This window comes from Rhinoderma darwinii, chromosome 1, assembly GCF_050947455.1.
Source record: "Rhinoderma darwinii isolate aRhiDar2 chromosome 1, aRhiDar2.hap1, whole genome shotgun sequence".
Lineage (NCBI taxonomy): Eukaryota > Metazoa > Chordata > Amphibia > Anura > Rhinodermatidae > Rhinoderma > Rhinoderma darwinii.
Genome location: NC_134687.1, coordinates 642,954,810 through 642,969,709, shown reverse-complemented (window position 1 = coordinate 642,969,709; position 14,900 = coordinate 642,954,810). Strand labels below are relative to the sequence as shown.

At 42.5% G+C, this 14,900-nt stretch overlaps 1 pseudogene; it reads left to right on the top strand.

The window, feature by feature from the left end:
* Positions 1-380: 380 nt before the first annotated feature.
* The window catches only part of LOC142695368 (uncharacterized), a 204,559-nt pseudogene continuing 190,039 nt past the window's right edge, over positions 381-14,900 (top strand).

Genomic DNA, 14,900 nt, shown 5'->3' with positions numbered 1-14,900 from the left:
CTGGGGACCGTCATCAGCTGCCATGCCAACCAACGGCGCCCCACCGATTGTGTCGCAAGGGGGGCCATTAGAACATCGCAGTGGGCCGCCCCCATTTCTAGTAATTTAAATGCCGCGGTCGCTATTGACCGTGGCATTTAACGGGTTAAACGAGCGGGATCCCTCTCGTTACCTTGAAGTGTCAGCTACAGCACACAGCCGATAATCTCGCTCAATGATCAATAAGTGTGGTTCTGTATGTCACACATGATGTTGTCCCCTGTATGATTTCTATCTTCCCCTTTCTTTATAAAGACGTCTGCAGTACTAGATCCTCCAGTTCCTCCAGTCTTCTCATCTTCTCCTCCACAACGTTCCTTCTCCTAAATGACCCACCAAGGATGGACAAGGACAGGAATGAGATGAGCAGAAGAATATTAAACTTCACCTTGGAGATCATCTACCTGTTGAGCGGAGACGTAAACTTTTCTACATTATAGAACAAGTCACACATTGGGAAGGGACAATGCATAATAGGAAGTAATAGGAAGAATCCAGTGTCCTGTATAACAGCGTCCAGACCTTCCAAGTGACGTCAAGAAGCCAACAGCAGAAAAGCTGAAGATCAGCCACCAATACGGTCAGTTATGTGTCATGTCACCAATGCAGCAATAGTAATGTTGTAGAGCAATGAGAATGACAAGGAACCAGGAGGATCAGGATGACATCTATATAGAAACATAGAAGATGACGGCAGGAGGAGAGCACATGGTCCATCTAGTCCCCCCAATAGTATTTCCTTTTTAGTTTTGGCCTCATTCTATTTTCTCAATGTGTTTTTGTAGGTGAGGTCTCCAGTATTACAGATGTGGGGTCACTAGAGCTCTATACAGCGGGGTCACAATCTCCCTCTTTCTACTGAGGGGGGAATACTGTGCTCAGTTCTCTAAGTGTCTCTCTCCATACACAGGAGTACACAATAGTGAAGAAGACATCGGGTGACTGTACGACTCCCATCATCCATGAGTCATAAGGATGGTGTAGTAGTCAGAGCCCCATCACAGAGCCACCCCCTCACTCCCAGATACATGAGAAGAACAATAAGAAGATCTTAAAACTGATCTACAAGATGACGGAGCTGCTGACTGGAGAGGTGACACTGCTGGGAATGCTGGGAAATTCTACAGTAACAGCACTGGAGGTGTCTGGGTGATGACTGTATCATTGTGTGTGTCAGGTTCCTATAAGGTGTCAGGATGTCACTGTTTATTTCTCCATGGAGGAGTGGGAGTATCTTGAAGAACACAAGGATCTGTACGAGGAGGTCATGATGGAGAACTATCGGTCGCGCACATCACAAGGTGAGATATAGATATATAATTTATATATTATAATTTTTTTGTTGAAGTGTTAATTCCATCATGTGCAGTATATACAGATATGTGATTCCTGATGTCAGATCACACGTTCCTCGCTTTGCTGCAGTGCTGCACTAGGGAATGTTCACAGATTTGTTGTAGAAGTTTCCTTATAACTGAATGTTGTTGTTTTTGTAGCAGGTACATGAAGTTTTAAACCACAATCAGATGAGTTGGACAATCACAGAAATTTCTGCAACCATTTTTCTATGTGTGAACATAGTCTTATATAACCAGTGACTGATCTGTACTGCTCTTATAATCTCTACAACATGAGGAGTGTAAAGTTCTATCATGTGGGAACAGCGGACGTGACAATCATGGAGATATAACAAAGGGTTAAATATCTTCCTTGTAAGACACAATATACAGGGTCACTGCTAGTAATGTAGAATGTGGATACAGGGATCTATCCGATTGTCAGCCGGGGGCATGGAGGTATTATCCACTTTTGTAGAATTGGGTCTATGTCGTGTAAAGATTGGTTTTCAACTTCCTCTAAATCTACTGGGATTCGTTAGATATATTAAATACTTGCATTTCCCATAATTTAACAATTATAGATCACCTTTTCTTAGAACTTTGCATTGTACTGTTCCTCTGTTATTCCTCCTAGAAATGTATGAATGATTTGACATCTAGGTGTTACCAGCCGAGGGTGTGTCCATACAGTCTGACAATGTCCAAAAAGTGCTGACAATATCAAAAGGTGTAGGGACACAACTCTTTCACAAGGGGAATGGTAACACCCTTTTTCTCAATTTAATCTTAAATTTCCAGTAGGAATAACCGAGGAACTGCATAACGTAGAGTTCTGAGAAAAGATGCCCCAGTATTGTTGATTCATGGGGAATACAAGTATGTCATAAAACAGACATGTGAGGAGAGCCGACAAGTCCTCTATAAAGAAGTTTAAACTTGATGGACTTAGACCTTGTTTAACTCACTAACTATGTAACTATTTAAAATGTCTCTCTCTGTCTATCCCGATCAGCCCTAACCTAAAAACCAACTGCCTAATATGGTAAAGGCCGCCCCCGTGCTGCCAAAACAGCTCTGACCCATGGAGACGTGGCATCTCCATGGTATCTGGTACAAGACGTTAGCCGATCCTTCAAGTCCTGTAAGTTGTGAGGTGCGGCCTTCATGGATCGGACTTGTTTTTCCAGCACACCCTACAGATAATCGATCGGATTGAGATCTGGGGTATTTGGAGCCAAGTCAACTCCTTGAACCATTCCTGATCAATATTTGCAGTGTGGCGGGCGGCATTATCCTGCTGAAAGTGCCCACTACGGTTAGGAATAACGCCATAAGTAGTAGTAGTAGTAGTTTGTACGGTTGAAAAAAGACACATGTCCATCAAGTTCAACCAAGGGATGGGAAAGGGGAAGTGGGATGGGAAAGGGGAAGTAAAAAATATCTACACATAGCAGTTAATATTTTTTTGTACTAGGAAATTATCTAAGCCTTTTTTAAAGCCATCTACTGTCCCTGCTGCGACCAGCTCCTGCGGTAGGCTATTCCATAGATTCACAGTTCTCACAGTAAAGAAGGCTTGTCGCCTCTGCAGCTTGAACCTTTTTTTCTCCAGACGGAGGGAGTGCCCCCTTGTTTTTTGAGGGGGTTTTACATGGAACAGGATTTCACCATATTTTTTGTATGCGCCATTCATATATTTATATAAGTTAATCATGTCCCCCCTTAGTCGTCTTTTCTCAAGGCTAAATAGGTTTAGTTATTTTAATCTTTCCTCATAACTTAGATTCTCCATGCCCCTTATTAGCTTCGTTGCTCTTCTTTGTATTTTTTCCAACTCCAGGGCATCCTTTCTATGAACTGGAGCCCAGAACTGGACTGCATATTCTAGATGAGGCCTCACTAATGCTTTGTAAAGTGGTAATATTACATCCCTGTCCCGCGAGTCCATGCCTCTTTTGATACACGACAATATTTTGCTGGCCTTTGAAGCAGCTGATTGACCCTGCATGCTGAAATTTAGTTTATGATTTACAAGTACACCCAGATCCTTCTCAACAATTGACTCCCCCAGTGTAGCTCCCCCTAGGACATATGATGCTTGCAGGTTTTTTGTACCCAGATGCATAACTTTACATTTATCTACATTAAACTTCATTTGCCAAGTGGACGCCCAAACACTTAGTTTGTTTAAATCTGCCTGCAATTCACAAACATCTTCCATAGTCTGAACTATATTGCATAGCTTGGTGTCATCTGCAAAAATAGAAATAGTGCTATTAATCCCATCCTCTATATCATTAATAAATAAGTTGAATAATAGTGGTCCCAGCACTGAACCCTGGGGTACACCACTTATAACTGGGGACCATTCAGAGTAGGAATCATTGACCACAACTCTCTGGATACGGTCCTTGAGCCAATTCTCAATCCAATTACAAACTATACTTTCTAAACCTATAGTCCTTAATTTACCCATTAGATGTCTATGAGGGACAGTGTCAAATGCCTTTGCAAAGTCCAAAAACACTATATCCACAGCGGCCCCTCTGTCTAGGCTTCTGCTTACCTCTTCATAAAAACAAATCAGGTTGGTTTGACAGCTTCTATCCTTTGTAAAACCATGCTGGCTGTCACTTATAATACTATTTATTGTCACATAATTCTGTATATAGTCCCTCAATAGCCCCTCAAACATTTTCCCCACAATTGATGTTAAGCTTACTGGTCTATAATTACCCGGCGAAGACCTAGAGCCCTTTTTGAAAATAGGCACCACATTTGCCCTGCGCCAGTCCCTTGGCACTATACCACTCATGAGAGACTCTCTAAATATTATGAAGAGGGGGACAGAAATAACTGAACTAAGCTCTTTAAGAACTCTAGGGTGTAACCCATCTGGTCCCGGGGCCTTGTGTACATTTATTTTATTTAATTTAAATTGGACCATATCTACATTCATCCAATTCAGTATATCAACTGATATATTAACAGCACCGGCAGCGGCTACATCAGCTGCTCCTTCTTCTGATGTATATACCGAGCGGAAGAACCCATTTAGTAACTCTGCCTTCTCTTGATCCCCTGTGACCAACTCCCCATTACCACTATCTAAGGGTCCTACATGTTCAGACCTGGGCTTTTTGGCATTTATATGCTTGAAGAATTTTTTAGGATTTGTTTTACTATCCTTGGCCACCTGCCTTTCATTTTGTATTTTTGCTGATTTTATTACATTTTTACAGATTTTATTAAGCTCTTTATATTTTACAAAGGCTGCAGATGTACCCTCAGATTTGTATTTTTTAAATGCCCTTTTTTTGTCATGTATTGCCCCTTTCACAGAAGGTGTAAGCCATGTGGGGTTTAATTTTAGTCGTTTATACTTGTTACCTGTAGGAATACATTTTGCACTATAATAACTCAAAGTAGATTATCATTTGTCCCATTATTTGACATTAGTTCTTCCCAGTCTATATCCTGAATTGCCGCCCTCATCCTGGGGAAATTGGCTTTCTTAAAATTAAATGTTTTTGCCCTCCCAGCCTGCGTTTGTTTTTTACAGTATAGGTAAAATATAACTATATTATGATCACTGTTACCAAGGTTTTCACGAACATTGACATTCCCAACAAGCTCTGCATTATTAGAAATGACCAGATCCAACAGAGCTTCACCTCTAGTCGGGTCTTCCACAAACTGGCACATAACATTTTCCTGCAACAGGTTGAGGAAATGTCTCCCCTTTGCAGTTGAAGCCGAACCATGACACCAATTAATATCCCGATAATTAAAATCTCCCATTATCACAACAGTACCCGCCTGTGCAGCCCGCTCCATTTGTTTATATATTTGACCTTCTATCTCTTCAGTTATATTGGGGGGTCTATAGATTACACCAAAAGTAATTTTTTCAGTGTTTACTTCCCTTTGTAATTCCACCCACAAGGTTTCAACCTCCTCACAGTCTTCACCCTCTAATGTCTCATTTACACTCACCTTCATATCGCTTCTCACATACAGACATACACCACCACCTTTCCTATTTTGCCCTGTCTTTCCGAAACAGTGTAAAACCCTGTAGATTTACAGCCCAGTCATGTGAAGAGTCCAGCCATGTTTCAGCAACACCAACTATATCTATATCTTCTTCCAGTATTAAGGCCTCCAGCTCCCCCATTTTGCTTGCTAGACTTCTGGCATTTGTGAACATACACTTTAACTTTCCTTTAAATGTTTCACTTTCACTATCAGAAATGTGATTATTTGACATTTGGGCCTTTTTATTTTCACTGCTGTTTTGTAACGAAAGGATCTCCTTATCTTGTTGCCTAGTCCTCTCCCCACCGTCTGTTTCTCCCCCCACCAATATAGTCTGACCCCTCTCTAACCTAACTACCCCTTTATTTCCTACATTGGCCTCCCTCCTCAGCCCTAGTTTAAACACTCCGCCACCCCAGCTAGAATTCTCTCCCCCAGCACAGCGGACCCCCTTCCATTTAGGTGCAAATCATCTGCAGAATACAGTTTGTACCCCAATGAAAAGTCAGCCCAGTGCTCTAGGAACCCAAATCTACACCAAGACTTAAGCCATGCATTTAACTCCCTGAGCTCCCGCTGTCTTTCCTGTGATGCGCATGGCACAGGCAGTATTCCTGAGAATACAACCTTGGAGGTCCTTCCCTTCAGCTTGTAGCCTAGTTCTTTAAAATTATTCTTAAGGCTCCTCCACCTACCATTTATTCTGTCGTTGGTACCGACATGGACCACAACAGCTGGATCATCACCAGCCCCTCCCAGCAATTTGTCCACCCGTTCCACCACATGCCGAACCCTGGCACCAGGGAGACAGCAAACCATTCGGTTGAGGCGGTCTTGGCGACAAATTATTCTATCCGTCTTCCTGATTATAGAATCCCCTACAACTATCAATTGTCTTGGCTTACCTGCATTACCATCCCGCCGACTACTAGCTGGGCTGTTCTCCCGGCTGTTAGGGAGATCAGTATCCACTAGGGCTGCCTTTTCTGAGACTGACACCCTCGCATCATCACCCAACCTGGCAATTTTGCTTGGAATGCCAGAAACCGGATCGGCCTTCCTTGTCTTTGACCTTTTTCTACTGCCCCTAACTACATTAACCCAGCTACTTACCTGATCCTGCTCACCCATGTCTTCACCCTCCAGTTCTAACCCACTAACTGCATGCTCCGTGAGCAGCAAGCTCAGCTCAAGATTGTCTATCCTCCTCAGTGTTGCATTCTGCTCCTCCAGATCTCTAATACGAGCTTCCAGGTGACCAACATGCTCACATCTGCCACAGAGATATTCACCCTGGAACTCCGGCTCCAGTCGTGTATACATATGGCAAACTGTGCACTGAAGAAAACCTCCAATCTTGCTATCCATTATCCAAGTTACACCAAAACAGCGAACAATTGTCAAAGTAAAAGAAAAGAAGAGTACTTACTGGGGCTTCAACTCCTCTTTTCAACTCCAGTTTTAGAACTCCACTTAGTTCACAAGCCACTTAAACCACCAAGCTCAGAAAGAGCAAGCTCAAAATGAGGTCTGCTGACTAATTTATACCACCTGTGTCCAGTTAACCCCTTCCTCCTAGACAGCTGCTCAGCTGGAACGAATCTGCAAGGGAAAAAAAAAATTATAATTTTTTTTTTTTCTTTTTAAATTGTGTGAGTTTTTGCTATCTTCAATTTGCTAGCAATCAAAACAGATTCACAAACACAGAAGTACAGCAACACAATCCGGTTTTAGAACCCCACTTAGTTCACAAGCCACTTAAACCACCAAGCTCAGAAAGTAAGGGGGTACTTGTCTGCAGCAATGTTTAGGTAGGTGGTGCGTGTCACATTTACATGAATGCCAGGAACAGCAGAACATTGCCCAGATCATCACACTGCTTCTGTCGGCTTGTCGTCTTCATATCATGCATCCTGCTGCCATCTCTTTCCCAGGTAAGCGACGTTCCCAGCGTCCACATGATGTAAAAGATTTTTTTTTTTATTGGACCAGGCCTCCTTCTTCCATGGCCCAGTTCTGATACTGCCTATTGTAGGTGCTTTTAGTGGTGGATAGGGGTCAGCATGGGTGCTCTGACTGGTCTGTGGCTACACAGCTCCTTGTGCAGTAAGCTGCGATGCTCTGCGTGTTCTGACACCTTTCTGTTATATCTAGAAGTGACTTATTCATTAATTTGTCGTACAGTAACTCTTCTGTGGGTTGGGACCAGATGAGCTCCCCACACACATTAATGAGTCTTGCCCGCCAATCACGCTGTTGCCGGTACACCGGTTGTCCTTTCTTGGAGCACTTTTGGTAGGGAAGAACCCTTACATACCAGAAACACCCCACAAGACTGGCAGTTTTGGGGATACATGACCAATTTGGCCTTTTGTTATTTTACACTTCTCCATGTTTCAAACACATTAACTTAAAGAACTGACTGTTCACTTGCTGTCTAATATCCCCCCCTTTGTCAGGCGCCATTGTCACAAGATCATCAATGTTCTTCAATTCACCTGTCAGTGGTTTTAATGTTATGGCTGATCGGTGTATACTGTATATGGAGGACGACAGTGTGGGTCATCTCTATCATAGCACTGTCATGGTCTCACAGAAAACCAATTACCAGTATATGTAATCCTAAATATCATTTTTTTCTCCATTCGCCATAACAGCACCAGGGCAAGGAAACGACTTCCCATATAAGCAGAGGTTATTTTTCCAGGGCAATGACCTGATACTACATTGGTTGGCACGGGGCACTTATAATAGGACCCCTGCGTCCTGCCGATTTCACGTGTATTCACATCCTTAAGAGGGAAATGCAATTGAATACTATGGTGGAGCAGAAAGCCATCGGTTCCCCGCCGTTCACTCTGGTAGTCCACAATAGGCCTGCAGCTTGCAAAGCACTGGGACCACGGCGCAGTTGGTTAGAAGCACAACATTGTTGTTTTGGCTCTGATAATAAACATAGAAGAGTAGAAAGAAGTGTCTGATATATAGACAGATCGACAGTAGTCATGTATTCAGTCACTGTGTCTCCTACAGATGGATCGAGTAGGCAAAATCCACCAGAGAGATGTTCCAGTCCTCGGTATTCCCAGAATTGCCCAGAGGAAAATCACAATGTCCCAGAGAATCATCAGGTAGATGAAGCTGAGCCCTATACCAGATCTATATAGGGGTGTGTGGAGCTTTTTGGTCCTGTGGTCATAGATTTTGGTGGTTGCTTATGTTGATCTGTTAGATTCTTCGCACTCTCTGCTGTATTGTACTAAACTGTTACACATGTGAAATCAGGGGAAAGATCTGACCAATATTAAAGCAGAGGATAAAGCAGAAGAAGAGTGGTTGAGGGGCGATCAACCGTGTAAGAGTGAAGTGGAGGAGGAAATTCCCGGAGGTGTTACCACAGGTAAGTAATATTAAATTTAGAAGGTGAATTCTGGGGGTTTCTTGAGATGAGGTTCCTCCTTGGTTTTACAGTACAGTAACACTTCAGACAACATGTTATACATAGTGCTGGACCTGAGTAAGCTGTGCCTGCACATAGAAGTTCTCTACACGGTGTTGATCCGGTTATGCACTAGGCTTAGTATCAGATTTTGAGGGGCATCAGCTGCAATTAACCGCTGCACTAACAGCCAAGATCTGAGAAAACTCAGTTTAACCACTTGAGCATCAAGATCAATTCTGATAATTCTCTCGTTGACATTTCCAGCCTTGCACTGTGTGTGAAACCACCCTCACAGTGTCGTTTTTCTGTCCTTTTTTATTAGTTTTTTTTCAGGCAGATGTTACATGACAGTTTATAGCAGGACAACAAATTCTAGAAAAGGAGTCACCTAGTGGCAGTAACTTCATATAGACTTTGCAAGGATAAATAATAATTTTTTTTAAGAAAGCAAAATTGCTAGAGGTAAGGTATACTATTAGATTAACATAAGTTTGTTAATGAAAAGTTATTGTCCATTTAAAGTGTTTTTCAAAGATTTTTAAGGCTGGAGTTAGGCATTAAATTTTTGTGGCAGTATTTGGTGCGGTTTTTTTGAGCCAAATCCAGTGGTGGTTTTGAAGGGAATGGCTCAAACCTTTTCTTCCTGCTGGATCCACTACTGACTGACTATAAAATATACTTCATATAGCCTAATATGTCATAAATTTGTCTACTTTGTGGTTTGAAAAATATAAAATTCACAAAATCTATTTTTAATTCTAACAGAAGATGCCAGTATGAACTCTGAGGGAAACCTCATGTTTTCGATAAATTATGAAATAGAAGATGAAGATATCAAGCAGCCGTCTTCAGGAGAAAACCACATTGCCCTTAATGTACATCCAGGACTTCACAGTACAGATCTATCATATAATTCCCCTAAACATCTTACTTTACATGAGAGAATTCACACAGGAGAGAAGCCATATTCATGTTCAGAATGTGGGAAAAGTTTCTCAGAAAAATCAACTCTTGTTAAACATGTGAGAATTCACACAGGAGAGAAACCATATTCATGTTCAGAATGGGGGAAATGTTTTACAGATAAATCACATGTTAGACATGAAATATGTCACACAGGAGAGAATCCTTATTCATGTTCAGAATGTGGGAAGTGCTTTAGAGATAAAAGAGGTCTTACTTTACATGACCGAATTCACGCAGGAAAGAAGTCATATTCATGTTCAGAATGTGGAAAATGTTTTAGAGTTAAATCAAGTCTTGTTATACATGAGAGAAGCCATATTCATGTTCAGAATGTGGGAAGTCATTTAGAGATAAAACATCTTACTTTACATGAGAGAATTCACACAGGAGTGAAGCCATATTCATGTTCAGAATGTGGGAAATGTTTTACAGAAAAATCAAATCTTGTTAAACATGAGAGAATTCACACAGGAGAGAAGCCATATTCATGTTCAGAATGTGGGAAATGCTATTCAAGAAAATCACATCTTGTTACACATGAGAGAAGTCAAACAGGAGAGAACCTGTATTCATGTTCAAAATGTGGGCAATGTTTTATACAAAAATCACATCTTACTAAACATAAGAAGGGACACACTGGAGAGAAGCCATATTCATGTTCAGAATGTAGAAAATGTTTTACAGAAAAATCAACTCTTGTTATGCATGAGAGAATTCACACAGGAGAAAAGCCATATTCATGTTCAGAATGTGGGAAATGTTTTACACATAAATCAAATCTTGTAACACATGAGAGAATTCACACGGGAGAAAAGCCATTCTCATGTTCTGAATGTGGGAAGTGCTTTAGAGATAAAACAGAACTTGCTAAACATGAGAGAATTCACACAGGAGTGAAGCCTTAATCATGTTCAGAATGTGGGAAATGTTTTACAGAAAAATCAACTCTTGTTAAACATGAGAGAATTCACACAGGAGAGAAGCCATATTCATGTTCAGAATGTGGGAAATGTTTTACACATAAATCAAATCTTGTAACATGAGAGAATTCACACAGGAGAGAAACCATATTCATGTTCACAATCTGGGAAATGTTTTACACATAATTCAAGTCTTGTTACACATAAGAGAAGTCACACAGGGTAAAGGCATATTCATGTTCAGAATGTGGGAAGTGCTTTAGTGATAAACCATCTGAGTGATCAGATGAATTGCAATTAATTGCAAAGTCATTCCTTGCCAGGAAAATTCACTTAACCACAAAAAAAAATTTCCACTGCATTTCAGCCCTGCCACACCATGACCTGCTAAAATCATTTTGGTGATGTTCTTGTTAGCTCAGGAGAAAGGGTTGACGGAGACAAGGCAGAAGATATGATTCTGTCATGCTGATTGAATTATAAGATCAGTCTGGTTGCTTTAAAAGGGGGGTGGCTTTTAACATTTCCTTTTTGCCCATTAAGGATGGCGGCGTGGTGACATAGGAACGTCCGCACGCATACGCGAGTGTTCTTTTCCCCGCAATCCTCTCTCTTTAATGCTGAACGCCGCAGATGCCGTGCACTACCAGTCTCCAGATGCCCCCCTGAAGATCCTGGGGTGACCCCTGGAGTGTGTGGTAAACTTGAGTGGGATTAACCGCCCTGACCCTGATTTTGCCCTCTCCTTTCTTTAAATGTATGTGGTGCGGGTCCGCTGTGACACCACAAATATCTTGGCTGGCCTGCTGTGATACCGCCACTACCGTGCTATTGTCTCTGTGCTACTGCACTGTACTGCTCCACCTGTATTGCCCCCACCTATTATAGTACACCTGGCCTCCCTGTATCTGGGGGATTAATCCATTTTAGGGGAGCTCGTGCAAATTCTCTTAGGAGCTTTTGCGTGCCCAAGAGTGCCCTGAACTTTTAACTTGACCACATTTGAGGAATAGGTTGCTAAACCTAAAAGCAAGCCACTGGATAAGCTATTTATCTATATTTTATATATTCTAGCCTGCTCTCATTAAAGAACAGTTGGCTGAAAACTTGTGATACAACCTCGGACAAATGTACATTGAATTTTCACGAAGGTTGTTTTTCTGCCTGCAGTCCTTTATGTGCATAGTCTGCAATTGTCCACAATATGAACCATACCAGAAAAAAATAGAGCATATAGCCAGAATTATATAAGAGTATAACCATTTTATTACATAAAAATAACATACATTTAAAAAAACATGTAATTACAAGACTCTAGTGCAAACAATGTGGTATTGTAGCGCTTAACATGGAAGTTACTGAATGAAATTAATGAAGTATAGAAAGACTGTACTGACTAACCGCAAAATATATATTCTGGACCACAGTGGGTTCTACCCTGATAGCCCCTAGTACCCTCTAGTATCCCATACACATTATGGACTGGTAGAAGCAGGGTAGAGGCAAAGGGAGGTATCAATACATGCAGATGACAGTCAGGAAACAGCCTTACCCATTACAGCAAAAGAGTGTCCAAACCCGTGTTGGCTCTGCCACAATGACCCCAACGCGCGTTTCGCTGTGAGTGCTTCCTCAGGGGATATGTGCTGAGGAAGCACAGCGAAACGCGCATTGGGGTCATTGTGGCAGAGCCGACACAGGTTTGGACACTCTTTTGCTGTAATGGGTAAGGCTGTTTCCTGACTGTCATCTGCATGTATTGATACCTCCCTTTGCCTCTACGGTGCGTGCCCAAGTGGTACAAGGCAAAGGCGCATCCGAGAAAGTTAGAGGAGACTGGTAATGATGTAGAACAGCCAGGGGGATGTCAATAACACATGGAAAGGTGGGTTTGGAGGCAGGACTATGTAACTCTTCAGGATAGTGGTACTGCCCATGACACTTTAATGAGTAATTCACATACAGTGTGTGCCATTTAATAGATTATTTTATAGATTTTGCTGCATCTGAAAAAAACTTACAGGGGAATGTTTGGAAATATTGTCAGGTCATGTTTTACTGCATGGTGGCGGTTCAAGGGTTAAAACTACCAGACAGGTTCCCATAAAATATACAATGAATTGCAACAATTCCATCTGCCATGAAATTTTGTTATTATAAATAAATATATCCTAAATAATTACAGCATCAGAACCAAGCTCTGACATATATACTACATTCTTTTTCTCATTTCTTCTCCATCTGGTCCAGACTTCTATGATGACTTCTCCCGGCCGCAGCCTATTTCTGCAGTTTTCCGCTCCGATATCTTCAGCTTCTCACATTTCAAACAATTCTTATCCTATAAACAAAGATAAAATGTTTATGGTGTCACACACACTATTCCCCTAAATATAATCTTGCCATACCTCACCTCTAATAAAGCTGTAATAGAACCATACATTGTGTCCCTGATTATAATAGCACCATACACTGTGTCCCTGATTATAATAGCACCATACACTGTGTCCCTGATTATAATAGAACCATAAACTGTGTCCCATAGGTATATAGTGCCCCCATAGAAACCCCTGAAGACTGCCCCACGTAGAGCTTCCTGTAGACAGTGCCCCACATACATAGTGACCCCTGCAGACAGTGCCCCACATACATAGAGCCCCCTGTAGATAGTGCCCTACATAGATCCCCCTTTAGATAGTGGACCCTAGAGATCACTCTGTAGATAGCGCCCACATATAGTCTCCTGTAGCTAATGCTCTACATATAGCCTCCCCCTGTAGATAGTGCTCCACATATGCCCCCTGTAGATAGTGCTTCACATTGAGCTCCCCCTGTATATAGTGCTCCACATTTAACCCCCCCGTAGATAGTTCTCCACATACAGCCCTTCACACATATAGCCCCTCCCTGTAGATAGTGCTCCACATATAGCCCCATGTAGATAGTGCTCCACATATAACCCCAAACACATATAGCCCCTCACACATATAGCCCCTCACACACTATGTAGATAGTGCTCCACATATAGCCCCCCTGTAGATAGTGCTCCACATTAAGCTCCCCCTGTAGATAGTGCTCCACAAATACCCCCTCACACATATAGCCCCTCTCTGTAGATAGTGCTCCACATATGGCCCTCCTGTGGATAGTGCTTCAAATATAGCCCCCCTGTAGATAGTGCTCCACATATAGCCCCTCACACATATAGTCCCTCCCTGTAGTGCTCCACATATAGCCCCTCCTTGTAGATAGTGCTCAACAGTGTAGATAGTGCCCCACATAAAGCCACTCAAACAGAAAAAAATAAACTTTACATATTCACCTTATACCGTTCCCATGTCGTCCTCTTGCAATGCAGGCCTGCTCTGTTCTGAGTAGGTCTGCTGGGGCTAAGCGATGTCATCGCGCCGCTTGCGTCTGTAAAAGGCGCTGAGTCGCAGGGCAAGTCATTCTGCCCTACCAATCAGCATCTTTCAACGACGCAAGCGGTAGCGATGATGTAATCGCACCGTTTGTGTAGTTGAAAGGCGCTGATTGGCGGGGAGCCGTGCCCTTCAATTCAAGGACGCAAGTGGCGCGTCATTGCCATTCACTGCTTATGGATGTAATTGTATCTGCGTCCTAAAGACGCAGGTACAATTATAGTGCAGGAGGGGGTGGCGGCGGCTGGTTTCAGTAGCGCCGCCACCCCCTCAGAGAGGCAGCAGGCCACCGCCTGATGCGAGATGCTCATCTCACCTCATGGACGGTGCGGCCCTGTATACAGGATATAAGGAGCGGAAAATCCCTGAAACCTTTTAATTTTTACATACTCTATATGTTCTCCAGACAATTGAAAGTTTGGTGAAAACCTGTGGTAAACGACACGAGAAGCAGAAAGGCCTTGAACCATGAAAAATTGGCCCCAAAAACGAATATAAAAAATCAACAACAAATAAGAAGAGAAGCCACCAAGGGACTAAAAGTACTACAGAAATTGCCGAATGGAAGTGTAAGGCTGGGTTCACACGAGCACATTAACGTCCGTAATGGACGGACGTATTTCTGCCGGAAGTCCCGGACCGAACTCAGTGCAGGGAGCCGGGCTCCTAGCATCGTAGTTATGTACGACGCTAGGAGTCCCTGCCTCTCCGTGGAACTACTGTCCCGTACTGA